The sequence below is a fragment of the Molossus molossus genome, unplaced genomic scaffold (genome assembly GCF_014108415.1).
Source record: "Molossus molossus isolate mMolMol1 unplaced genomic scaffold, mMolMol1.p scaffold_m16_p_10, whole genome shotgun sequence".
Lineage (NCBI taxonomy): Eukaryota > Metazoa > Chordata > Mammalia > Chiroptera > Molossidae > Molossus > Molossus molossus.
In genome coordinates this window covers 92,026,985-92,052,995 of record NW_023425345.1, presented here as the reverse complement: position 1 = coordinate 92,052,995, position 26,011 = coordinate 92,026,985, and the positions used below count along the sequence as shown (strand labels likewise).

The following is a 26,011-nucleotide window of genomic DNA, read 5'->3' as shown; positions in this document are numbered from 1 at the left end:
AAAAAGAGACCTACAAAAAAGTTTTAAAAATGGTGATGGATGGGGTCAGTCAGGCGACTGGAAGGGGAGCTATTATAAGGTCCCACTGCAGGAGGCCCCGACAGGGCGCCGCTGGACCACTGCGGGCCATCGGTCTGCGTTCCCTCCTCCGCCTGCCTGCCCTCCCCTCCCAACCAGGGCCCACTGGGCTCATGCCACACAGCCTTGCCTAGGCCTGCAACCAAGGCGTCAGGGCCTGCTAAAGGAAAACTATTTTTTGAAAAAAGGAGTTTAGGCACAAGACATTTAACAAAAAGAAACACATTTCCAATGGTAGAATTCCAGCCATTAGTGGTAGAGAAGGTAGCCACAGAATGGCGGGGCGCGGGGACACCCTGGCTCACTGTAGTTCGGCCCGTGCAGGAGCACTGAGAAGGAAACCATCCGAGTTCAGTCACACCCGTGTAATGACCCCTCTGGTCACAAGCTAATTACTGGTAGAAGTGGCCCCACTCTCGGTTTCTCTTGTCCTCTCTGCTTTTTTCCTTGGTGGGGGTGGGTAACAGAACAGCCACGGACCTTTGGTGACCTTAAACTGTGTTTTATTTTTCATTTATAAAAACACTGAACATTCAATTCCGGAGAACCAAAACTCGCACCTTCCCACAAACACTGCTAAGGGGCGTGTGTTCCGCTCCGCTCCTTTTCTGTTTTGCTTTCTCTCCTTAATACTTTTAAAAACAAATGAGCCCTGGCTGGTGTGGTTCAGTGGTTAGAGCGTTGGCCCACAGAGTGAAGGGTCGCGGGTTCGATCCCAGTCAAGGGCACGTACCTGGGTTGCGGGTTCAATTCCCGGCCCCAATCAGGGCGTGCGTGGGAGGCAACCAATTGATGTGTCTCTCTCACATCAATGTTTCTCTCCTTCTCTCTCCCACCTCCCTCCCTTCCACTCGCTCTAAAAATCAATGGAAAAAATATCCTCATATCCTCAGGTGAGGATTAATAACAACAAAAAACAAACAAATAACAAAAACAACAAATGAGTTTTTTTAATAAAAATACAGTTTTTAAAAAAAATATGTTTTCATTGATTTTTAGAGAGAGAGAAAGGGAGAGGGAGATAGAAACATCAATGAGAGAGAACATCGATTGGCTGTCTCCTGCACACCCCCAATAGGGACCGAGCCCGCAACCCAGGCATGTGCCCTGACCGGGAGTCAAACTGGTGACTTCTTGGTGCATGGGTCAATGCTCAACCACTGAGCCACACTGGCTGGCTAAATAAATAAATATGTATTTATTTAAAAACATAAAGTTTTTGAAGAGTGAAAAAAAAAAGAATTACCTGGAGGGTTTGTTAACACAGTTCACTCAGCCCAGCCCAGGGTCCCAGAGTCATCAGGCTTGGGGGGGGCCTGCGGAATTCACCCCTAGGCAGGGTGACCACCATCTGCTTTGCCCAGGCCGAGGGACTTCTCCGAGTGAGAGACCTTCATGGCTACACCTGGGTAGTCCTGGGCACACCAAGACGTTGGTCACCTTGGTCCCAGACGCTGCTGATGCCGGGGTCTGGGGACCATACTTTGAGTCAGTGCTCTTTAAGACCCCTTCTGGTTCTGAAAGTCCGTGACCCCACATACAATTGTCCTCTGCAGCTGAGCAGACACACTGAGCGGGGGAGGGGTGCAGCACTGCGTTTAGGACAGTTCCTGAAGAGATGCCAACCACTGCCCAGCCAGCCTGGTAATGCAGCCTCGGGGTACCGGCCCCTCCAGGCCAAGGCTCTGGCTGCTGAACAAAGCTGGGATTCAGAGCAGCCCGCAGGCCTGGGGCTATAAATGGCACAGTCGGGATCTACGCCATAGGCCATCTCAGAAAAGCAACTGCAGATGCCTTGATGGTGAAGTGATGTACTTGGGAAACTTCCATCAGGGCCAGACATGTAGAGTCATGGGCCACGGGACTTGGGCCCATTGTCTCTTCTGCTGCCCCCACCCCAAGTGAACTGAGTGAGTCTCACAGTGCAGAGCTCAGCGAGGGTGCGTGTCCAGCAGCAGAGTGGACTATGCAGGGCAGTGGGTGGGGGCAGAGCTGAGTCCTTTCATGGTGATGGGTGGTGGGGAGGGGGCAGGCGGGGAAGTGCTAGGGAGCGGGCCGCACACATTGCACATAAATACAAGGCACTGTTGGCCCCGGGGCCAGCCTCATCCCTCACTCATTCAACAAACCCGCATTGAGTCCCCAGCTTGGGCCAGGACCTGTACAAGAAGCATCGAGTTCGTCAGGAGCTCACAGCCACTGCGGTAGCAGGGGCAGTGGCTTTCCTTCTGCCAGATGGGAGGGGCTGGAGGGGCGGAGGGCATCAACCTGATCCTGAGGACAGGCAGGGGGGAGGGAGGGCTGCTCAGGCAGAGGAATCAGTGTGAGCAAAGGTCTGGGCTGCAGAAAGGCCGAAATATCAGGCTAGGGGTCCGGGGCAACCTTGTTGGCCACACGTAGTTGTGACTTTTCCCTGTTCCCATACGCTCTACTCCAGGGAGCTCACCTGCCTCTTATTCTCTCTCTGCTGTGTGAGCAAGAGCTCAGGTTGAAGATGCTGACTCTCCATTCCCTGAAGGAGAACACCCCCTACAGGGTGGCGGGGGGCTGGTTCCTGGGGAGCTTGGTGATTCTAAAACAAAAACAAAACCAGCCCCTGACCCAGCCCCACCCCCTCCATTAAAGAAGTGCCAGTTTCCACCCCTGGGTTCTTGGCCAACAAGAGGCCCAGGTGCATGATGGTCAAAAACAGCTGGGAAGGAAACAACAGTCTACAGTAGTTTCACGTGTAACTTAATTGTGGCTCCTAATGAAACCTGGCTGCAGTCCTGCACAGCGTGGTTCCTTCCCCCATGCAGACAGCCTTGTCCTTCTTTGTCCTCATCCTCCTCTTATTTAATTTCCACTCTTCTGACCCATTTCTGGTGGGGGGATAGTCCCTCTGGAGCAGTCAGAAAAGCGGGGCTTCCCCAGACCCTCCAAATGAGACATTTGGAAGGAGCCAAAGGCTCTCCAGCTCGGCCCCTTGGAGAACTGAGGGAGCCCAGTCTGGGGCAGGGGCCTGGTGGGGAGTCACACCAATTAGTGGCAGGGCAGGGACCTGGTCTCCTGTCGCCACAGCCACCAACAAGATTTTGATTGGCAGATCTAATAATAAATAATGATTTACTAAATGTAACTAGGCACTGAGCTATATGCATTAATTAATTTAATACTTAAAATAATCCCATGATGGGATTATTAGCTCTTACATAAGAGGAAACTGAGGCACAGAACTAGAAAGTGAAGAGAGATGTGCAGAGTGGGTACAGATGTCTTATTTTTCTCTGGACAGTTCCAGTTTTGGCTTCTTGCAACTTCTTTCAGCTTAGTGGCCTTTGGTTGAAGCTAAGAATGAGGGAAATTTCCCTGGGGAAATTTTGGGGGCTGCAGGAGGCGGCAGGGACAGTGTCCTCTGATCCTGGCAGGAAGCTGGGTTGCGGGGACCTGCCCGGTCACCACCAACATACCAAACTGCTTAGGGGAATACTCAGGTGGGGCACACTTTCCCCTGGTCCTCCAGCTCCTTGATTTCCAGGCCAGGGACTGGCGGCTGCGGGTGCTATAGCGAGATGGGCTGGCTGGGGCCTCTGGGCGACCACGGCTTTTTCCTCTATGTCGCTGTATTTGCTGTGTGCAGGTGAATGAATGGAGGCAGCTCTTTTAGAGCAAACTCAGGGTTTGATTGCTGACGACAACATCATGTGGATGGTGCTGTAGGCAGAACCTGAATGAAAATTCGAGAACTAAGAATTCTTAGTCTTTATGTCCTGAGATCCGTTTTCCTAAGTACACGACTCTAGTTTTACTTCGTTTGCCAAGTGCCAGCATGACGTGGATTACTCATAACCTCACACAGGCAGCGTGGCTTCTCCTTACCCTCTGCACTTGTTCATGCAGAGTACTGGGAGCTTCTGCTGTAGATGGTATCACCCTTCACTAGGTTTTCCCTGGGTCCTTGTTTTTTTGTTTTTATCCTCACCCAAGGACATTTTTACATTATCTTGAGAAAGAGCAGGAGGGAGAGAGGGAGGAAGAGAGAGAGAGAAACATCGATGTGAGAGAGACACATCAAGTGGCTGCCAACCAGGGCTAAGGACAAACCTCAACCAAGGTATGTGCCCTTAGCGGGAACCGAACCTGGTCTCTCAGGTTTGCGGGTTGACGCTCTAACCGCTGAGCCAAACCGGCCAGGACCCTGGGTCCTTGTTTCTAAATTGCAGTCTGACCCATGAAATGAGGACTCCCTCAGGGCTTCTAACAGGAATCGGTGAACAAACAAAACAGTACGAGGTGGCATGTTAGATGGCTGTGAATACCAGCTGTCACCTACAGCAGTGGGCCTGGCAGTGGGCAAGTCACGTGGCCTTCAGGCCTCAGCTTCCTCCTATGAAGGAGCTGATGTTGGTCCAGCTGGGTACCTCTTGCAGGGTGGCTGTGAGGATCAGATGGGACGGAGCATTTGCAAGAACTGTGCACTATAATGTTACAGCCTCAGGATCACACAAGGGTGAAGGGATTACTGCACCTAACTCCTTAAGGGAGTCTTCGATGAAGGGCAGTGTGCGGGTAACCCTATAGAATACATACATCAGAGGCCATGTATCTGATCGCTGAGGACACCGACTCAAGGCCTCTGCACCCAAGCCCACCCTCCTGCTAGTGGACTCCATCTAGAGGGCCACCACAGGAGACTCTGTCCCCAGGGGACCGTGAAGAATCCACCTGCAGAAAATCAAGACCTTACTTTAACAAAGTAGGTTGCTTCAAACAGGAAAGTCATTTTATTTATTTTTTTATTTTATTTTATTTTATTTTATTTTATTTTATTTTATTTATTTTTTTATTATTATTTTTTAATCCTCATCCGAGGACATTTTTCCATTTTTTGTACAGACAGAGTGGGAGGGAGAGAGAGGAAGAGAGAGAGAGGGAAACATCGATGTGAAAGGGACACATCGAGTGGCTGCCACCCGCACGACCAACCAGGGCCAGGGACAAACTGCAACCAAGGTACATGCCCTTAGCGGGAACCGAACCCGGGCCTCTCCGGACCGCAGGCGGACGCTCTAACTGCTGAGCCAAACCGGCCAGGGCAGGAAAGTCATTTTAAAAGGGGGGGGGGGGATACAAATAGGTACAATATTTAACTGAGGTTAATATTACGATGAACTTCAAAAGCATGAGAACCTATCAAATAATCAGTGGTGAGAGGAAGCAGGGTAAGAATGATAAAGAATCATATTTTCCATAGAATTACAGAAAAAAAAAATTGAGATTATGAATTGGAAGGAAACAGAGTTGAAGGGGATCTTTCCCAAGGTCATCCCGGAAACAGTGCAGTTGACACCAGTAAAGAGCTCCCTAGGCTTCTACTCCCCACATTTAAGTCTGAACCTACGAAAATATATTCAAACGTTATTTTTGCTCGTCTACTCTTTCTTTTTCATTCATCAACATCTTACTTTCTAAGCTCTGATTCACCCAAAGTGTCCCCAAAATGCAATCTTTTGATAGGTTGGCCCATTTGAAAGGCTTCTAAACTCTCCTACATTGACCACCTGAAATTTTCCAGTTTTCAATGGCATTGTGCTTGAAAGTGTGACAAAAATCACTTGAGTTAGATGACTCTTTCTTGAAAGGTAGACATAGTTGAATGTTATCACTCATTTGTACTTTAATGTGAATTAAATTAGATAATTTCCTGTTTTTCTAACCTTTTAAAATTAAAACTTATAAACATACAGTAAAGTGCAGAGATCTTAAGTGTACAAATTGATGATCTTTTTCAAAGTGAGTATCTGCATTTTTAAGACTATGTGTTTCCCTCTGACTACTGCTTTGACTGCTTTCTGCACATTTAAAAATTTGTTTTTCTTTATTGATTTTAGAGAGAGAGGAAAGGAGAGGGAAAGAGAGATAGAAACATCAATGAGAGAGAAAATCAATTGGCTGTTTCCTGCATGCCCCCCACCTGGGATTTGGCCTACAACCTGGGCATGTGCCCTGACTGGGAACCGAACCTGTGACTTCTTGGTGCATGGGTCAACGCTCAACCACTGAGCCACAGTGGCCGGGCATGAACATTTTGATTTGTTGTATTTTCACGATTCATTTCAAAGCATTTTCTAATTCCCATTGCAATTTATTTTTTGATCTAAGATTATGTGTGAATTGCTTGATTTTTAAACATTTTGAGAGTTTTTCAGTTGTCTCTTTCTTGCTGATTTCTGGCTTGATTCTACTGTGGCTGAAGAATATGCTCTATATGATTTCAGTCCTTTGAAATTTTCTGAGATTTGCTTTATGGCCCAGAAAATAGTTTCTTCCAGTGAATGTGCCATGTGCATTGAAAAGAATGTTTATTCTCCAGTTTTGTTAATCACATTATTAAAACCGACTCCTACTGAAGAAAAATCTATTTAAAAAGGGGGAAAAGGCAAGTTATAGTGAACATTAAGCACCTCACCTAAGTTCTCAACACAGCAAGGCACTGCAAAAGGATCAGTGGGGTGGGAGGAGGTGCTCAAAGGCAGGGCTGCAGCCTGGGAGCCCATGGTTGGGTGTGTAGGACTCCCTGGGGCTGCATCTCAGGGCCTCTGCCATCAGGCTGGGTTAATGAGGTCATTAAGCCCAGAAATGTCACATACCACTCTTACCCACTTCTTTCCCTCATTTTGACTTAAGGAGGACTGGGCTTGCTCCCAGAGACCTGGGTTCCGATCCCACTTCTGTTTCTAACTTGCTCTGTGACTTCGGGCCTCAGTTTCTCTCATCTATAAAACTGCAATAACGCTATCTCCCTTGCTGGGTTTGGTAAATAAAGACACAGCTCCCTTGTAGGACTCAGAGCTGGCACAGTCATTTCTGACCACTTCCGCATCATTTCAGGCTTTGTACTTCATCACTTACCTAGGAATAGCAATGGCTAATACTTACTGATCACGCGCCTTGTGTCAGGTATGGCTCTATGCACTCTGTGAGTATTACTCTTTTAATACAGTAACCCTTGAGTAGGCATGGCCATCACCCCCGTGTTACAGATGAAGAAAGGGAGGCAGTTTATAGAGCTTGCTGAAGCCATGCTGTTAGTAAGCCAGGGGTGGGATTCGGAATCAGGCAGTCTGGCTTCAAAGTGGACCCTTGGCAGGGGACCATGTGTTCCAGTTTGCCCACAATGCCAGTCTCTCCAGGACAGTCCCAGTTTAAACCTGTTGTCTTGGCATGATTATTGTGGTGACCCTTTCCACCTAAAAATATCCTAGGCCCTGGCCAGTTTGGCTCAGCGGTTGGAGCATCGGCCTGTGGACTAAAGGGTCCCGGGTTAGATTTCCAGTCAAGGGCATGGACCTGGGTTGCAGGTTCGATCCCCAGCCCCTGTCAGAGTTGTGCGGAAGGCAAGCAATCGATGTATCTCTCTCACATTGATGTTTATCTCTCTCTCTCCCCCTCCCTTCCTTCCACTCTACCCAAAAATAAATGCAAAAATATCCTTAGGTGAGGATTAACAACAACAACAAAAAAACACATAAAAAAAAATCCTGGTTTGGATGTTCAACCCTGGTTTTTCATCACTACGTTATATTGCTTGTCAACACCATTTAGTATTGCTCAAGCCTCTGAATTGTTCTGCCCCCTCCCCCTCCACAGCTGTAGGCTTCTGCAATGCACAGAGGGGCTCCAACACGCCCATTTATTAAAAGCCTAAGGCATTTGCCTTAAATACATTACTTGCTAAAATAGGAGCTCAGCTCTGTATCCGGAACATCTACCACAGCTTCGGGCGCATGGGTGTCCGATGTTGAGTGAATGAATGAACGGATGAACATAGGCACTAATGAGCCCTGTGAAAGCACCTGCCCTCTCTAAGAGTTATGCAAATATGTCTCACATAGTCCCCAGGACACCTAAGTCAAAGGGAATGAAAAGGAGAGAAGCCAAACTTACAACTTCTGCAGCCCGAACTTACACGACGTGGACAGTTCTGTGCGGACGGCTCACACGGGCTGAACGCGCGTCAGCATGCCGTCCACAGGGCTTCCCAGGGGGTCTTCTCTGTCCTCTGTGCCTCATCCCTTCATTTCCTTCGTCTTTCAATTCCAGGTGAGAAACACGGACCAATGTCCATGGTGCATCAAAGTGCAAAATCCTTTTGGAGATTAACGGAATGAGGCACAATGGGATCAGGACAGTCCTCCTAGTGGGAACCCCTGGGACTGTCAGGTGCTTCCCAGAGGAGTCAGACCTCCGAAGAAGCCACCCAGGAGGGGCAGCTTTGACAAGGAACATGCATCTGCCCCTCCTCCAAGCCCCTCACCCTCCTTCCCTTTGCTCCACCCTTAAAGCCGCTCCAGCAGAGGCTGGGAGAGCCAGGAGCCCCGAAGCCCCCGGTGGGATCTCAGCACTGAGACACACAGCGGCCCCCTCGGCGGCAGACGCGCATCGCGGCCTGCGGAGTTGTGAGAGGTGGAGGGTGCGCGTGCTCTGGATCTGAAAGGAGCTCGCTGAACAGACAGACACCAGGTCCAAGGAGGCAGGGCATTTTGCCTCTGTTCCAGAAACCTATGATTTCCTAGTCATGAAAACAAGGTGTTTTAAAGCCCCGAGAAGCCAGCTCCAGTCCCAGTGCCTCCCCCAGACTCCGGGAGGCAGATTGACATCCCAGCACGCTGTCGCTTCAGCCGGCAAAGAGTGGAGGGGCCGTTATCACGGCCAGGTCTCTCACTTAGTTGTCCCGTGACGCAGTGAGGAGGTGCTCGCACCTCTGATACCTGAGGAGGCCAGGCTCCTCTGGCAGACCCAGGAACTAAGCCCTGGCGGCACGGATGTCCTAGTCAAAGCCTTGCCGGCCTGTCCTTTAGCAGGACTTGAGGAGAGAAGTCATTTCATCTAGAGTTGATTTCTCTGACCAGGGTAAGTCTTGGAACAGAGATGCCTCCTGAGAAGCCTCTCAGCAAGGATAAAGGTTTCGGCGGTGGCCCGTTCGGGCTGAGCTCAGGACCTGCGAGGAAAGGAGCAGCGGCCGCAGGAAGGCCCCAGAGCCCAGGCTGTTGGGGTTCAGCAGAGAGGTGGCACACAGGGTGAGCAAACAATGGAATGGCCACATCACCCAACTCCAGAGGGCGCTGTACACATCAAAGACTTGAGAGTGGCTGTCCCTGGAACTGCGCAGGGCACAGTCTCTGCAGGTGTGCACAGCTGCCCCCAGAACGGCGCAGGGCACAGTCTCTGCAGGTGTGCACAGCTGCCCCCAGAACGGCGCAGGGCACGGTCTCTGCAGGTGTGCACAGCTGCCCCCAGAACGGCGCAGGGCACGGTCTCTGCAGGTGTGCACAGCTGCCCCCAGAACTGCGCAGGGCACGGTCCTCTGGCCAGTGTGCACATGCTGCCCCCAGAAGCGCAGGACACGGTCTCTGCAGGTGTGCACAGCTGCCCCCAGAACTGCGCAGGGCACGGTCTCTGCAGGTGTGCACAGCTGCCCCCAGAACGGCGCAGGGCACGGTCTCTGCAGGTGTGCACAGCTGCTCCAGAACGGCGCAGTGCACAGTCCTGAAGGGTGCTCATGCTGCTCCAGAACGGCTCAGGGCACGGTCTCTGCCGGTGTGCACAGCTTTTGCTCCAGAACGCGCGCAGGGCACAGTCTCTGAGGTGTTCACAGTTGCCCCCAGAATTGCACAGGGCATGGTCTCTGCAGGTGTGCACAGCTGCCCTAGAACTGTGCAGGGGCACGGTCTCTGCAGGGTGTGCCACAGCGCCCCAGAACGGAGCAGGACATGGTCTCTGAGGGTGCACAGTTGCCCCCAGAACGGCGCAGGGCACGGTCTCTGCAGGTGTGCACAGCTGCCCCCAGAACAGCGCAGGACACGGTCTCTGCAGGTGTTCACAGCTGCCCCTAGAACTGTGCAGGGCACGGTCTCTGCAGGTGTGCACAGCTGCCCCCAGAACAGCGCAGGACACGGTCTCTGCAGGTGTTCACAGCTGCCCCTAGAACTGTGCAGGGCACGGTCTCTGCAGGTGTGCACAGCTGCCCCCAGAACGGCGCAGGACATGGTCTCTGCAGGTGTGCACAGCTGCCCCCAGAACGGCGCAGGACACGGTCTCTGCAGGTGTGCACAGCTGCCCCCAGAACTGCGCAGGGCACAGTCTCTGCAGGTGTGCACAGCTGCTCCCAGAACGGCGCAGGGCACGGTCTCTGCAGGTGTGCACAGTTGCCCCCAGAATTGCGCAGGGCACAGTCTCTGCAGGTGTGCACAGCTGCCCCCAGAACGGCGCAGGACATGGTCTCTGCAGGTGTGCACAGCTGCCCCCAGAACTGTGCAGGACACGGTCTCTGCAGGTGTGCACAGCTGTCCCCAGAACGGCGCAGGACATGGTCTCTGCAGGTGTGCACAGCTGCCCCCAGAACTGTGCAGGACACGGTCTCTGCAGGTGTGCACAGCTGCTAACTTAACAACATGCTTGTTTTTCTTCTCTCTCTCTCATTTCCAGTAAGCCAGAACCTTTACCACCTGTCCTCCCTACTGGGCCTGGGTACCTTTCTTCTAATGGGGTTGGCGGGTGGAAAACTGACTTTTATTGGAAGTTGCCAAACAGGGACTGGGCAGCACAACATACGGTGGATGAGTGGGTAAGGCAGGTTCCATGAGTTGGGTTGCCCAAACCCAGTGAGGGTGGGCAGACATTTGGGGGCTGGTACATCTGATAAAAAATATACCCATGGGTTATTTTAAACATACAAGCCTTAACTGCGATCTGTAGGTAGACACCCTCCCCATTTTTCTAGAGGATGGGAGGTGTATTGAAACTTAAGTTTGATTCATGAGGTAGCCAAGACGGCTAGTGGTCTCCCAAAAGTTGTGCTCCCCTTCGTCCATTATAATAAAGTGGTAGTTGGGCACATGGCCACCTGCCCAGTAGGTAAGAGCATGGGGTTTTCATTTGGACACACAGGGTCTCAAAAACATCTTTAAAAAAGAATGCATTGCCTAATATACTTACTGCTCCCTCTGAAACCAGCATAATTATAGGGAAGAATACAGTCTGCATGATACTCCCCCCGATCTTCTTGAATGAGCAGATCTATCTTCCTCCATCGAGGAAGGCTGCTCTTTTCATCACCCACAGAGACACGGGCACACGGCCCTGTCCAGGGGGAGCTCCTCGGCCATCACCCCGAGGGACGGCTGGCACTGTGTGCTCCTGGGGCCCAGACGAGGCCAAGCACTGACTGCCAAAGTGACTCTGGGGAAGTCCGGCTGACGGTGGGACAGGCAGGGGACCAAGTGTCGGGGGTCTGGGTCAGGACTTCCCTCTCTGCTGCCAGCACCTCGGGGCAAGTCACTGCCCCTCTCTGAGCCTCAGTTTACTTCTCCGTACAATGACAGAGCGATGTTCTACCAGTACATTCTTTCAAATAAAATTTTATGTAGAACCTTGATAAATAAGACAGAAAAGGTGCAGTCTCTCTGGCTAAAGGATGTGCTAAGCTCCCTCACTTGCCCAGCGAGAAGCACAGAGACACTCAGCTCTAGCAGAGACCAGCATGCAGGCCTCAGCTTATTCTTCCCGGCTCATTGTCACCTGCCCTCGTCCCTGGTCAAGACGAGCTGGGAGAGAGGGGCTGCAGGGGTCGATATCACAGGCCCAGAAGATATTTTTAGAATTGAAAGTGACTTCCCAGACCATCTGAAGAGCCCTTCCTTTGATATGTGGTTCAGCTTCTGCAGACCCTCACCCGGCCCCAAACTCACCTTCCTCTTTTTCTTTTTTTTTCATTGTGGTAAAACGCACATGTGTAAAATTTACCATTGAAACCATCTTACATATACAATTCGATGGCAGATTTGCATGTGGTACATTTACAATGCTGAGCAACCACTGCTACTATCCAGCGCATGGATTTTTTCATCACCCCAAGTGGAAACCTCATACCCTCTTCCCCCAGATCCTGCAAACTATTCATGTTCCTGTCTGTATGGATTTGCCTATTCTGAATATTTAATGTCAGTGGAATCAGATAACGTGTGGTTTTCTGTGTCTGGCTTCTCTCACTTAGCATAATGTTTTCCAGGTTCATTCATATTCTGTCATTTATCAATACCGCATTCCTTTTTATAGCTGAATAATATTCCACTGAATGGATATACCACCTTTTGCTTATCCATTTATGTTGATGGGCATTTGTATTGTTTCCACCATTTGGCTGTCATGACTGGAGCTGCTATGAACATTCATGTGCAAGTTTTTGTTTGGACACATATCTTCAATTCCTTTGGGTAACACCTAGGAAGGGGATTGCTGGGTCATATGGTAACTCTATATTTGATTTTTTGAGGAACCTCCAAACTGCCTTCCACAGTCCAAACCCCCCCCCCTTTTTTTTTTGATTAATCCGCACCTAGGATATTTTCCCACTGATTTTTAGAGAGAGTAGAAGAGAGGGAGGGAGGAAGAGAGAAACATCAACGTGAGAGAGACACATCGAATGGTTGCCTCCCGCACGACCCTGACCGGGACTGGGTGTTACACCTGCAACCCAGGTATGTGTCCTTGACTGGGAATCAAACCTGTGACCCTTTGGTCCACAGGCCGACACTCTAACCGCTGAGCCAAACCGGCCAGGGTCGAACTCATTCTCCGTGTATGGCACCTGCCCTGGCCTTGGGCACAGCCGCCCAGCGCCCTGGGAATGCAGGAGGCCCTGCGCGCTGGCACGGGGTTTGCTACTTCTGTCTCTCCAGGCGTTAGCTCTCTGGTTACTTGTACCAATGATGACAATGCTAAATGATAATAATTAAAATAATAATAATAATATAATGATCAAAGTTCTGACAATAACTTAAGAGGTATGTGCTCTTAGGATCCCCATGTCACAGATGAGGAAACTTATTCGAGGACATGCATCCTGTCTGAAATACAAATCCACCCCACGCCCGCTCCCTGTGCTGCTCCGGAGGGGCCTCCCCAGGCTCAGGACGGTCTGGCAGACCGTCCTGCCCCGGCTCCTGTGCCTGCCTCCCAGGAACATGTCCCAGTTTGGCTCCTGCCAGGCCAGGTCAGGAGGCTGGGCTGCCTTCCAGGTTTTGTCATTGCATCAGGTTTCTCTGATTAGTGCCCAGCTGCTAGCTCATGATGAGAACCACCTCTGCCCGGGAGGCTCCTGGCACAGCTGAGCCCTGCTCTGTGCCCGTAGCTGGGACCCCGGGAACAGAGGGGCGAGAGGACTGGTCCCAGCTCCCACCTTCGTCCCAAGGGAGCTCCCAGCACTTCTGGACACACTGTAGCAACAGCTTTCTGGACCCCGTGCGCAGCCAGGGAAACCTGGACTGTGTCTTTGGCAGCTGCTCCTGGACCTCAGGGTCCGAGTCCATGTGACCACAGCAAAGCAAAAGGCTGCTAAGGACATACAGGCCCAGAGGAGGCCAGTCAGTGACGCCCTGTCCAGTCGGTTCTGCTCCCACCCTCCCGGCGCAGTTAGGATGGCAGCTTCTGAAGCAGGTCTCCCGGGCGCTGCCACCCACCCGCGGCCGTCCAGCCGACACCTGCATGCTAGTGCCCTGCAGGGGGCACCGAAGGCCGGAAAGGCTGGGTGGCCGTGACCCTGAGTGTGGAGGAAAAGCTCCAACATCCAGTCCCCCAGTGAGCCAGGCAGATGCAGGGGACACTCGGTGCAGGGGCCCCCAGGCTTGGGGTCCAGGGGCCCTCTGCTTCGGGCCAGGGTGAGCTGTCACAGCTGTGTACAGTGAGAAGGGAAGGGGTAAGACATGGCTCCTCAACGCAGTCTAGAGGCTGTGGGAGGCACTCCAGGCCCCCAATCAGCAATGATGTCAGCTCTCAGACTCACAAGGACCCACCATGGAACTTGACACAGGGGACCCAGGTCCTCAGATACAGGAGCCCAATAACCCTGGCCCTGCTGGCAAGATCCTAGCTGGGTCTAACTTCTCCACGCAGCCCCTCCCCAGGCCCACAGCTACAGCAACTATTTGCTTGATTGACAGTTTCCGAGAGCTGCTTGGGAAATGATGCTGGTGGAGTGCAGAGGATGCCCATGAGCTTCGGGAAGAGGTACTCATAGGGCGGCTGATGCGCTCCTGAGTGTAGGCAGGAGGGAGCTTTCCTCCTGCACCATCTGTGCAAGGAGGGGAAGGGGGGATGGGGAGAGAGGGGAGGGGTGAGAGGGAGGGGAGGAGGAGGGGAGGGACAGAAGGGGAGGGGCAGAGGAATGGGGAGAGGAGTGAGTGGGGGAGGGAAGGGGTGGGGGAGGGGAGGAGGAAGAGGAGTAAGCTGGAAGTGAACCTATATGAGGAAAAAAGCTGTCACCCTCACTGGCTGTGTGACTTTGGGTGGGTCACCTAACAAGAGGGCAAGGAACCCCCAGAAAGTGCTGGTTGCCCACCCAGCCTGCCCGTGGCCCTCACAGCAGCTCCATCAGGGGCTGATGGCAGGGCTCAGCCAGGCTGGAGGAGAGGTGTTTCCAGGGACCCCCCCCCCCCCCCCAGAGGCTTCATTAAGGCACATGTTACTCTGTGCTTAAGTACGTTCACAACCTGCTTGCTAGGAGCCGGAAAGGCACAGACACGCCTTCCAGGCAGCAGGAAATGAAAAATAAATGCCTGAATGACACAAAAACGCATCTCCTTTCCCACGGAGGAGGATTTGTACCATTTCTCATTTGCTTTCAAAACAGTGAGGGACTTGTCTCTGGAGCAGGGAAACCATGGCTTAGCAGTAAGCCCAAAAGGCCATTCCTTCAACATAACCTGGGGGCCCTGAAATTGTATGAAAAAATGTTACCATTTGTGTGCTGGGGCTTCACAGGTTTTAGCAGATGCCCAAAGGGGGTTATGACTGCCCCCCCATGAAAAGGTTCAGGCTCCTTCTTGGGTGGGTACAGACAAGGCCCAGACTATCAACTCCCAAGAGAAGAGCCATATCGTGGGCACAGGCTCAGAGACCTAGTGGGCCCGGGATGCCATAGAGGCAGAGAGGACTAGAAGCCAGGTGTCCGGTATGCAGGCCTTTGGTTCAGCTGGCTTCCTGCCACAGCACATGCGCTGCAGACCTGTGTGTGTGTGTGTGTGAGCGTGAGCACACAGAATTCAGGCCTGTGTGTGTGTGAGAGAGTGAGCACACAGAATGCAGGCCTGTGTGTGCGTGTGTGAGCGTGAGCACACAGAATGTAGGCCTGTGTGTGTGTGTGTGTGAGCACACAGAATGCAGGCCTGTGTGAGTGTGAGCACACAGAATACAGGCCGGTGTGAGTGTGAGCACATAGAATGCAGGCCGGTGTGAGTGTGAGCACAAGAATTCAGGCCTCTGTGTGTGTGTGAGCACACAGAATGCAGGGCTGTGTGTGTGTGAGCATGAGCACACAGAATTCAGGCCTGTGTGTGTATGCATGTGTGTGAGCACATAGAATTCAGGCCTGTGTGTGTGTGTGTGTGTGTGAGCGTGAGCACACAGAATGCAGGGCTGTGTGTGTGTGAGCATGAGCACACAGAATTCAGGCCTGTGTGTGTGTGTGAGCGTGAGCACACAGACTGCAGGCCAGTGCATATGTGAGTGTGATCATGGACACACAGACAGCAGGCCTGTGTGTGTGTGTGTGTGTGTTTTAGTGAGTGCGAGGGAGAGAACACTCATGCATTTGAATTTAAATTCCAATTTTCACTCTGGGACTTGGATGTAAATCTGTTAGGTCTTAAGTCCAGGAGATGATGCAATTTATTGAAGAGAGTTTGGAAGCTGCTAAGCTCCCTGATAAATAAACTGCGTTTCTTCATCTCAGGTCTGTGAAACATGTTTTCTGGGGACTTAGAAACCCCTGGAAAGTATGAGAATCTTCCTGCAGGAGCACCAAACACACAGACAATTGTCTTTTTAAAGACACTTGACCTTTCTGGGCAAGGAAATAATGTACTCACATGGCAACTAATCAATAACCCCTGCACTGTTACCCTAACTGTTTCTAAAAAGCAGTAACATTAGTTCCCTGAGTTATAGAGGGAGCATGTTAGAAACAGTTTTGGCGTCAGAACATTCTAGATGCTGCCCATATTGGCTCCCTCACCATGTACTAATTACATCATCAGCATGACCATCACTACCCACTATTCCCAAGGTTTGGGAAGCCACCTGTACGTCTCACAAGTTAAAGAAAGAGAAGGAGCCTTTGAAATCAGTCCACTCCCATATTTTGGCCGGAGAGACCCAGAGGGTGAACGTCATTTCTCTATTCTCATGGAGCGAGGCTGGGAAGAGCTGTGACTCAAGCCCTTATCTCTACTCCCAGCTCCCATCTTCTGGATCTGGGGGACTGCAGACTCACCCTGCTGTCAACGTGACCTCTGAGCTCCCACAGCCTCTGGCTGTAACAGGGCCGGCACTACTGGGGCATCGGGACCAATGAGTTCATGGTGCTTTGGAGAGGTAAAGAGCTCTAAAAAGATGCCTTGTTATTATTGATGGTGATGGTGGCATGTAATATTTATGCACCACTTTGACTGCTAATCTCCAAAATGAGAATGGAGGAATTTAAAGATGCAGCCAGCTCTGGAGGTAGCAATTGTTCCTGATAACTCAGATGGAATCTCTAGCTCTGGTTGCCCGGCGTGCCTCTGGTCCTTGAGTTGGTTCTAAAATGGCACACAGCAATCCAGCCTTTGGATGATGTCGCTCACACCCTGCCAAGGACACACAGGGTACTGGGTGTGGGGATGGGGGGTTGGTAGATGGACAATTTGTAACCTTGTGATATGCATTCTCGCATATCCTGGCCAGCCTAGGATCAAAGTGTGTGTGTGGACAGACAGGTTTGACTGATAGACAGGAAGACCACCTTGCTTGCATTGAATGCTTCTTTTGCATGTGAATAAAATAAGGTTTGCATGACTATGGCTGGAACACCACCTCGAGTGGACAAATGGGTCATAGGACTCAAGAATGTCTGGGTTTGTTATTTTTTAATTTTAAAGCCTCTCAGCTGTAAAAAAGTGAGAGACAAGGCTAGGCTGTGTGGTTTGCAGAGACTCCATCTCAAGGAAATAATTTACATAAGTCCACTTGTAACCTGGGGGAACCAATCTGCAAATAAATGGGACTGCGTCCAAAGATCTGGAGCATTTGCTCCCTTGCAAAGCTCCCCCTCACTCCAAGCAGCGTGTGCTTGCAGTTTCATTGCGTTGCACGGATCCTGGCAGGCCAAGAGATGGCACTGGGCAAGATCTGGGAGAACTGAGATAATTGCTTTCCATATTCAAAAGCTCAACCAGTTTAGTGTATTGAAATGCCATGTCATGCCTGATCTTGAGCAAGCTTCCCTACCAATTTTGAGGCCAGACCTCCCTGGATTTGAATCTCAGCTCTGCTATTTTTTAGCTGTAGGATTTGGGGAAGGTCTTTAACATCTCTGTGCCTCAACATTCACAACTGTAAAATGGGAATAACAACACTGATTTTATAGGATTGTGATGATTATAGGAGATAATGTATGTTAGAGCCTTACAAAACATCTGGCACATAGTAAGGCTGTCAATAAGTCTTAAATCCTATTACATTCTTATAAATGCCACACATGCTATGTTATTGGAGGGCAGGCAATTGGGGCAAAGTACCCCGTGGGAATCTGTCCTTCCTTGGGTGAGGGGGACGGTTGTGGGAGAACAGAATTCACCCATCAGTTATGAGGTGAAGGTCAGCAGCACAGCCTTCCTACTTCCCAGGACGTATAATGCTTACTTAAATTATGTCAAGTTAGTTCAGAAGTTGTACTTAATCCGTGTTTACCAATAGGTACCTTCTGTAAGTTAATATACTAAAGACAAACATATATGTAGTAATGAAAAGTAGAGCCCAAAGCTGAAATTATTATGCATGATAAGTTTTAGTAGAGGAGAGCTCATTACTGCTGCTGGTGGTGGTATTCCAGTCCCGAGTTCTGGCTCCTGCAGCTCGGTTGAGCTCCCAGGGCCTCGGCTGAGTGTAAAGTAACAATGAAGGTGCCAAGCTCTCTGGTCCCTTTGCCAAACAGCTTTCCCCTTTGCTCCTGCTCTCTCAACCCGGCCCATCTGTGAAGTTTGCTGGCAACAAGCAGGTTTAGGTTTGACAGGCCAGGCCTTAGAACGGTGTTCTCACACTCGAGGTACAGCAGAACCCCTGGAGTGCTCATTAAAACACAGATGCTGCCCCGCACCCCTCGTCGGAGTTTCTGAGTTAAGAGGTGGGGATGGAGCCTGAGATCTGCATTTCTAACCAGCTGAGGGCTGTTGAGTCTGCGGGTCCTCACTTTGAGAATGTCTCTTTAGGGCACTGCTTTCGAACCTTAGCTGCACTGGATCCACCCGAGGGAACCCCAGGCTGCACCCCAGGTGAATGCAATCGGGCCGCAGAGGGGGGCACCAGAGAGACCCTGGTTCAGAGGGGGAGCTGCCCTCTGACCACTGTGCCCTTGCTCGGTGCCTTGGGTTGTCTGAATCTATTATCTCAGGCTGACCCTGCGTGGATTAGGGCCCAGCACACTTTCTCTAAAGGACCATTGAGCAAATATTTCAGGCTGACGGCCCATGTGATCTCTGCTGCATATTCTTCATTCTTTGTTCGTTTGTTTCAACCTTTTAAATATGTAGTATTAGCTTGCAAGTCACAGAAAAACAGTTTGTGAACCCTTGGAGAATAGCCAGTCATGAACTATCAAATTTAATGATGAAAATAGATATTCACAATTAGCATTATTTATACAATAAATTAAAACCAAGGTAGAATGTAGATTAATTTAGAGGAATTAAAGGTACAATGTATATCTGTTATCTATAACTGCTTCTTCTAACAGTGTTCCTTTACACATTAAAAAAAGATGAGGGGTCCTGGCTGGTTTGGCTCAGCGGTTAGAGCGTCGACCTGCGGTCCAGAGAGTCCCAGGTTTGGTTCCCGCTAAGGGCACGTACCTCGGTTGCAGTTTGTCTCCGGCCCTGGTTGGGTCGTGCGGGTGGCAGCCACTCGATGTGTCCCTTTCACGTCGATGTTTCTCTCTTTCTCTCTCTTCCTCTCTCTCCCTCCCACTCTATCTGAACAAAAAAAATGAAAAAATGTCCTCAAAATAAGGATTAAAAAAAAAAAAGATGAGGGGTTTCCTTCCACCCTTCTTTTCTAGTCCATGGTCCTAGAAAAGCAGGTTTTGAAATAACGTCACTTCATTCAACATTGGTTAGGAAGGTGATGGGCTGCGTGGGACCTTAACTCTTGTTTATAACAACCAGCCTGGGGGGAAACTGCTTTTGTTATGAGTCATTTGTTTCGCTTCAAGTCTTGGAACCTGTTGAAAACTTACTACACCTGTTTCCTATTCTTGCTTGAAACAGGAGGCTTTCAAAGCCCGTAGCTAGCTGCTCAGTGGGACCAGCAAGTGTTAGTTGTCTTCTGAGTGTGTTCATTCTCTCCCAGAGCGTCTAGTCCTACCTTCTTAGCTCACCCTCTCTCCCCAGAGAAATGTATTCCTTCCGGAAGGCCTGGCTGTCCTGAACCTCTGTGTGTGCAAACAGCACCTCAACACGTGCGTCCCAGGGCACTTTCCCACGGCCCCTTCCCCTGGCTTCTCTCCTCTCCAGACCAAGGCGCCCGCTCCCTGGGTGACGAAGCTACTCCTCCCCGTCCCAGCCCGTCTGAGGGCCGCGGCCAGAGCGGCTGGCCAGGGTGGGGACAGGCCTCAGAAAGCCGAGCTGTTTGCTTTCACCTGTTCCGAACCTCAGAAAACGGCCGTCCCCACTCTACCCTGTCCTTTGTTCTCTCCTTGCGAGCCTTTTAAACACACTAGAACCTGTTAGTCAATCACCAAAGCTGACTTTTAAAAAACATAAATAATTAAAAGGAGAAGGGTGGGGACTTGGATGAGGAGATGGAAGGCCCCACTGTTTTCCAAGGATATAAGTGGCTACACGGGATCTGAAGGCACTTGAATGGCCCACCCGTTTAAAGGATTTGTTCTGCCCCAACTGCGCTACTATCCAGAAAAGTGATTAAAACCAGAGGCCAAGGGTGAGGCCTTGTTGGCTTCACGGGCCAGCAGCCTGCGCGGGTGCACGGGGCCCACGCTGAGAAGGGCCTCGCATGGTTTGCTGCTCTGCTGAGGGCATCTCGGTGGGCACGGGTGTGAGCGGAGGGGAGAAGCCCAGGGTGTGTCCCTGTTCTGTGCTGCCCCTGATGCCCTGTGAGCACAGAATCCCATTTAAAAAATGTAAATGATATAAGGCAGAAAGTGGACTGTGAACAGTGAAATCACTATCAGTTACATGGTCTTTGATTCATTTTTTTTCAGCTGGAGAGACACATTTTCATTTACGTTGAAGTAGGCTGACAAAAATCCTTCCAAACGTGAGGTCGTGTCAAAAAAGAATCCCTGTGGCAGGACCAGCTGAGGACACTGCGGGCGATGCCCTCTACCATCAAAGAGGGCCAGCAACCAGCAGAGCTACTCCCCCTGACACTGCCTGAACCTCTGCAATATGCTCAGCTCTTGAATTCGTGGTGTTTTACAGCAAAGCTCCTTAAAAGCCATTGAGAAGGGCCACATGCGTGCACGGGCAGTGACAGCGGGGCAGGCACTGTTCTAACACGGCCGCATTCCTTCCCAAAGGTGCGTGCTGGAAAGGCACCCCAAAAACAAAAGGGTGCTTGGCTGGGGGCATAACCAGCAGGAGACCACGCCCCCCCTACTGACAGCGGAGATCTGTGTTTGGACACAGCAGTTACCACCCAGCAAGGCCCCTTCTCGCCAGAGCCCCTCCCAAACTGCTCACTGCTGTCAGCAGACGCGCGTGCCCCATCCCTCTACGAAGCTGAGCTTTCCAGACAAGTCAGGCATCCGCACACAGGGCTAGGAGTTACGGATCATTTCCTCTGTTTATGGGATGAGGAAACTGAGGCTTCGTGAGGTCACACGGGAGGAAGGGGCAGAGCCGGGACTCCAGGCTGGGCTGTCTGGCCCAGAGGGGGCTCTCTGCCCTCGGCTGGCGGGTACTTGTTTCCCTTGCCTGGGGATGAGTGCCACCAAGTGTGCTCTGAGCTGTCCTCCCAACCCTTCCTGAGAGTGCGTCTAATCTCCCCCAGGTGCTCGGAGGTCAGGTCCGGGTCTTTATGTGTTTCTCAGGCCCGAAGAGTCAACGCTCCTAGCAGGCAAGTGGGGAATCTGTGTATATTAATGCCCCCACCCCCACCCAACGCTGTCTGCTCTGTGGTGTGCTGTCTTGTAAGTATATACTTGACGAACTCGGGAACCCACAAGGGCCAGCAGAGCAGGGACATGTACAAGAAGCAGAGCCCAAAGGAACCAAAGAGGATTCTGACCTGTACTCGCGTGTCTTCTCTGTACTTCTCTCCCAGGTCCCCTCCTCCACCAGCCACCGAAACAGCCAGACCTCCTTGTCCACCCGTGGGTATACTATTAACACAGAATATTATATATAAATAATAAATAATATTACATATCATATAACTAGAGAGTACAGCACACACGGGATATACTAACTCCCATGGGGTTTAGTAAAGGTGGTGGTAAATACACATTCTGTGCCCCAAACCCGGACACAGTGCTGGACACGGGAGCCGCACTGCGGTTTGTGAAGGTTTTTATAGGAAGAGACAACATGAGAGATGTTTTACACGGAGCCCTGCTGTAAACAGGGTCAGGGCGAGCCATTAGGTTGCTGTCCTCAGAAATCGCTCAGCTACTTACGGAAAATGGTGCTGAGTGGATATCTCCTGGGCAGGAGGCACCTCTGGGCAGTTTGCCTGGGAACACACCGACGGAGGATGACAGTCACCCTGCATAGGCAGCTCTGCCCGTCAGCGTGTGGCTTCGCCACCGCGCGGATATTCAGCGTGTCCTCCAGCTCTAGCGTTCATGGCACAGGGGCTTCGGGGTCTCCCACATACCCCTCGTATTGTGTGTAAAATCGTTTTCATATTAACCCTGACCCCAAATCCAGGGAATTTAAACCGGTTACAAAAAATAAGAAACCCATGTGATGAATTCCATGGCCAAGCAGACAAGGTCTGTGGGATAAGGTCTGTGGGATAACCACTCCGGGGTCTGAATCATTGCCTGGTGTGCTATGTTGTTACTTCAACTTGGAGTTGAAAAGGCCCCTCGGAGTCTTCTGATACAATGGCTTCCTAGTTTTTAGCAGGAGGACTTTCTTCAAAAGAAATCCTACCTGGAAGCCAACCTATGACTCAGATTAACCCTGAGCAGTTGGGGCCCCCAGGGCCCAGCCTATGGGTTTGCTCCTCCCTCAGAAGCTCCTAGAGGGCAATTTGAAAACGGTGCAGCCAGTTCCCTCCATATTGTTATTTACTCGCTTTCGTGAGTACAGACTGTGTTCTGGGTGCTGGTGAGCCAGCAGGTAACAGCACGAGGGAGGCCCTGCTCTCCAGAAGCTCAGTGCGGTCCGACGGGCAATTGGGTCAGGGTGATGTCACTGGGGCCAGGAGGTGGCTGCTTCAGTTTGGGGGTCAGGAAAGCCCCTGAGGAAGTGAAATACGAGTTGAGAGCAGAAGGACCACCTGGGAAGATGCTTTGGTTCTGACCAGAGGCAAAGTGACTGTCCCCAGGTCACACAGGGGCAGGAAGCCCAGCTGGGACGTGACCCTGGGTTTCCAAGCTTCCTGCTAGGACTCTTTCCTTTTACGATGTTTACCAAATAGCTACTACATTCAAAGAAGTTGAGGTGACAGGCAACATCCCAGGACAAACCACCAGCCACATCCTGGTATTCGGGGCTGCCTGTCATGACTCTTGACGCCCCTCCTCGCCCGCAGCCCTCGGGCTCTCTAATCCAGAAACCAGCACCCTCCAGTTGACATCCCTGACCCGTGACCTGGTTGGGAAGGCTTCCTCCTCTCCTGTCTCCCTGGCTGCAAACTATGGAAAATGCTCCTTACTGCTTCCATTGTTGGCAGATGATAACAGCAAGACAGTGGGAATAAACCTCCTGGCTCTCCTGGAGGAAGGGTCCCTGGACGTCACGCTGCTGTGACCCAGGGCCACCCAAGCCAGTTTTCCCCTTGTGCTGCAGAAGGCACTCACACAGAACCATGGCACCACCGCCTGCATGCACATCACTCCCAGAGGCCAAAGTCTGCACAGGCAGACACCCCATTACGCAGAATATCACAGGAGGCAACATGCAAATGGCTCCGTCTACAACCCACAAACCAAACAGCTCCAGGCCCCCAAATGTTGCCCACCCCCTCCTAGTTGGCACCTGTGGGCCCAGCATTTGCCCTTTGCCCTCAGATCCCTACTGCTGTCAAAGCACTTCCCAGGCAGAGCTCACTCGAGCCTCTTGAGGTAGGCAAGACAGTGGTTTTGCACTTGAAGCAACTGAACCCCAGTGACCTGTGCTGGGGACTAAGTAACAACCACTAAATTTTGATTCAAATCCAGGCCTCTCCAGACTCCAACTGCAGATTCTTTCCACTATAATCCAGCTGCCCACAAGTTAAACACAGATCATCCGTTGTGGCCTAATACCACCTTCATTCTCTCCCCTCTCCCCTCGAGTGTACCTAGGAGTTTCTCCAGAAGCTGCCTCTTCTCCCCACGCCACCCCTGCCTCATCATGTGTGCTGACAATCTGGAGACCCTGGTAGCACTTACTCCCGCACAGTCAGCAGCTTGGACCCAGGTGCGATGCTCTCCTGTCCAACCCAAATGAGCCCTCCTCCCTTTTATATTTTCCAGCCTGTTTATGCATGTGAACACTGCACATATCACTGGTGAAAACAACACACTCTAGAACGTTTCACACCTTCCTTCTTTCCATACCAAACCAATCAATGACACAGTCAGCAGTTGGCAGGCAAACACAGATGACAGAGTATGCAGAACCTTGTTCCCCAAAAGACACAGCTGTGCCCATGGGACTCAGGGACAGCCCTGCACAGGCATACAGACTGCTGAGGACAATCCTGGGCACAGAGGAGACCACCCGCTGCCAGCACGTAGCAAACCCCTTTGCATGGGGCGCAGAGCCAAAGACTGTTACTCTGTAGTTGGGACCACTCTGGTTCTGCTACCTTATGCATAAGCCGGTGACTAGAATTCAGGGTGGACAACGAGAAAGACGTTTTGAAGAGGGGCAGACAGTCACTGAGCAAGCTGGACAGCACAAGCCAGTGACGGGCCCAGAGCTGTCTCCGGAGACCTGCGTGCAGAAATCAGAAGTGCAGTTCAGGACGCAAATGCTGGGGCCCCCATACAGACACCAGTGCATACACACATTCATCCTGAATGTTCCAGGATTCCTGCCCCACTCTTCATCCAAAGTCAGCTTGCCCCTGCCGCCTGGGAACCCCGTGGTCCAGCTCCGAGGATCAGGCAGGGAAAGTGGGGCGCCTGCTCCCCGCGATCCACCGGCCTCGCGGGGACGCCCTCCTCCCCGTGAGCCCCAGCCCCCGTGGCCCTCCGGAGCCCGGCGCACTGCACTTACCGGCCGCGGGCCGCGGGCTGGGTGCGCAGCCAGGGACTCGGAGCCCAGAGGCGGAGCGGCGGCTTGTAGGGCCGCCCCCTGCCCGCACGCCACGCCACGCTCCTGACCTCCCACCGGAGAAGGGCTGGACCGCGGGCCCTTCCTGCCGGCTGGCGCCTCTGCCCGCCCCGCCCCGCCCCGCCCCGCGGCGCCCACCCTCCCCCGGTGCCCTCCGTTCCCAGGCTCGCTCTCTCCCCAGAAGCCCCGTGCGGCCCGTCTTTGTTCCGGAGGTGGCCCTTTTCCCATTCACAGCACACAGCGGATTAGGTCGGAGTTAGGGGCAGCTGTGCGGTTGCCTGGGGATCTTGTTAGGCGGTGGTGGCACGGACCGGGGGTTGGGCGGGTTACCGAGCGCCCAGCCTGCCCCTGGCCTCCTCCCCGCCCCAGGCCTCTTTCAGGTCTTGCTGTCCCCTAGGTCGGCCCCTGGTGGAGCAGGAAATGAGCAGGGTCCTGGAGAAGCTGGCCCAGGAGGGCTACCGGGGTCTCTAGGGACAACCCTGTCTGATCACAAGGAGCCACAACAGTGCCCAAGGAACACTACCATCCCGGCCCTGCCCCCTGAGAGCCCCACTGACCATCAGCTAGATTCACATTCCCGGGGCCGGGGGGCACCAAGATCTCTTCCTAGACGGGAAGAGGAAGACCAGGCCCGGGCGCAGAGCAGGGGAAAGCTGCCTACAGCTGGCTGCGTTCTACCAAGTGCGGCAGGCATACTTCCCAGGGCAGCAGAGGCCTGTGCTCTCCAACCATGTTCTTCAGAAACTTGACTGCAGTGAGCAAGGTTACCCATTTACCAGGCTGCTGGGTCAGGGGAGCCTCCGGAGGCAGGCAGAGCAGACAGGTAAGGCATAGGGACACCAGCCTTCTATTTTTTTTTTCTTGGGTTGCCTAAGACCATCGGAAAACACATGTTTCCAATGGCGATTCGAAACAGTAGCAAAATTACAGTTATGAAGTAGCAACGAAAATAAGTTATGGTTGGGGGTCACCACAACATGAGGAACTGTATTACAGGGTCACGGCATTAGGAAGGCTGACAACCACTGACCTGGAGAGATGTGAGGCCGAGAGAAGATGAGATGAGGGAGGGCAGACAGGTGCAGAGGGCTGGGCTGAGGACAGAACCCAGGTCTACGCAGCCGATGAAAGGAACTGAGACCGTCCAGGGGAGTTAGCACTGTCAGGGAAATGACACTCCAGAGAGAGGGCGTGGTCAAGAGGGGCCCAAGCTGCAGGGACACCAGAGGAGTGTGAGCAAGAAAGCAGGAAATCTTTGGGGACTTTTGAGAGAATTCGTGGTGGGGAGTATGAGCCAGATTGCCCCTCCTGGGTACGTGCAGGGATCCATAGGCGCGTCCTTTTGCTTCCACTCCAGAGGGTCCTGAAGGGCTATCCCAGCTCCAGAGCCTCCCACGGGATCAGCTGAGGCT

General features: G+C 52.0%; 1 protein-coding gene across 2 annotated transcripts in view; it reads right to left on the bottom strand.

Annotated features, from left to right (window-relative positions):
• Positions 1–25,706, bottom strand: part of TSPAN11 (tetraspanin 11) — a 60,259-nt gene extending 34,553 nt beyond the window's left edge. Inside the window, exons 1-2 of one of the 2 annotated variants that reach the window (XM_036252453.1) lie at positions 25,630–25,706; positions 21,397–21,490 (exon numbers count right to left, since the gene is read on the bottom strand). The gene's annotated coding sequence lies outside the window, so the exon portion shown is untranslated. Of the gene's footprint in view, positions 1–21,396; positions 21,491–24,542; positions 24,591–25,629 lie in introns of those variants that run through there. The other variant, XM_036252454.1, reaches the window with a different exon arrangement.
• Positions 25,707–26,011: the final 305 nt, after the last annotated feature.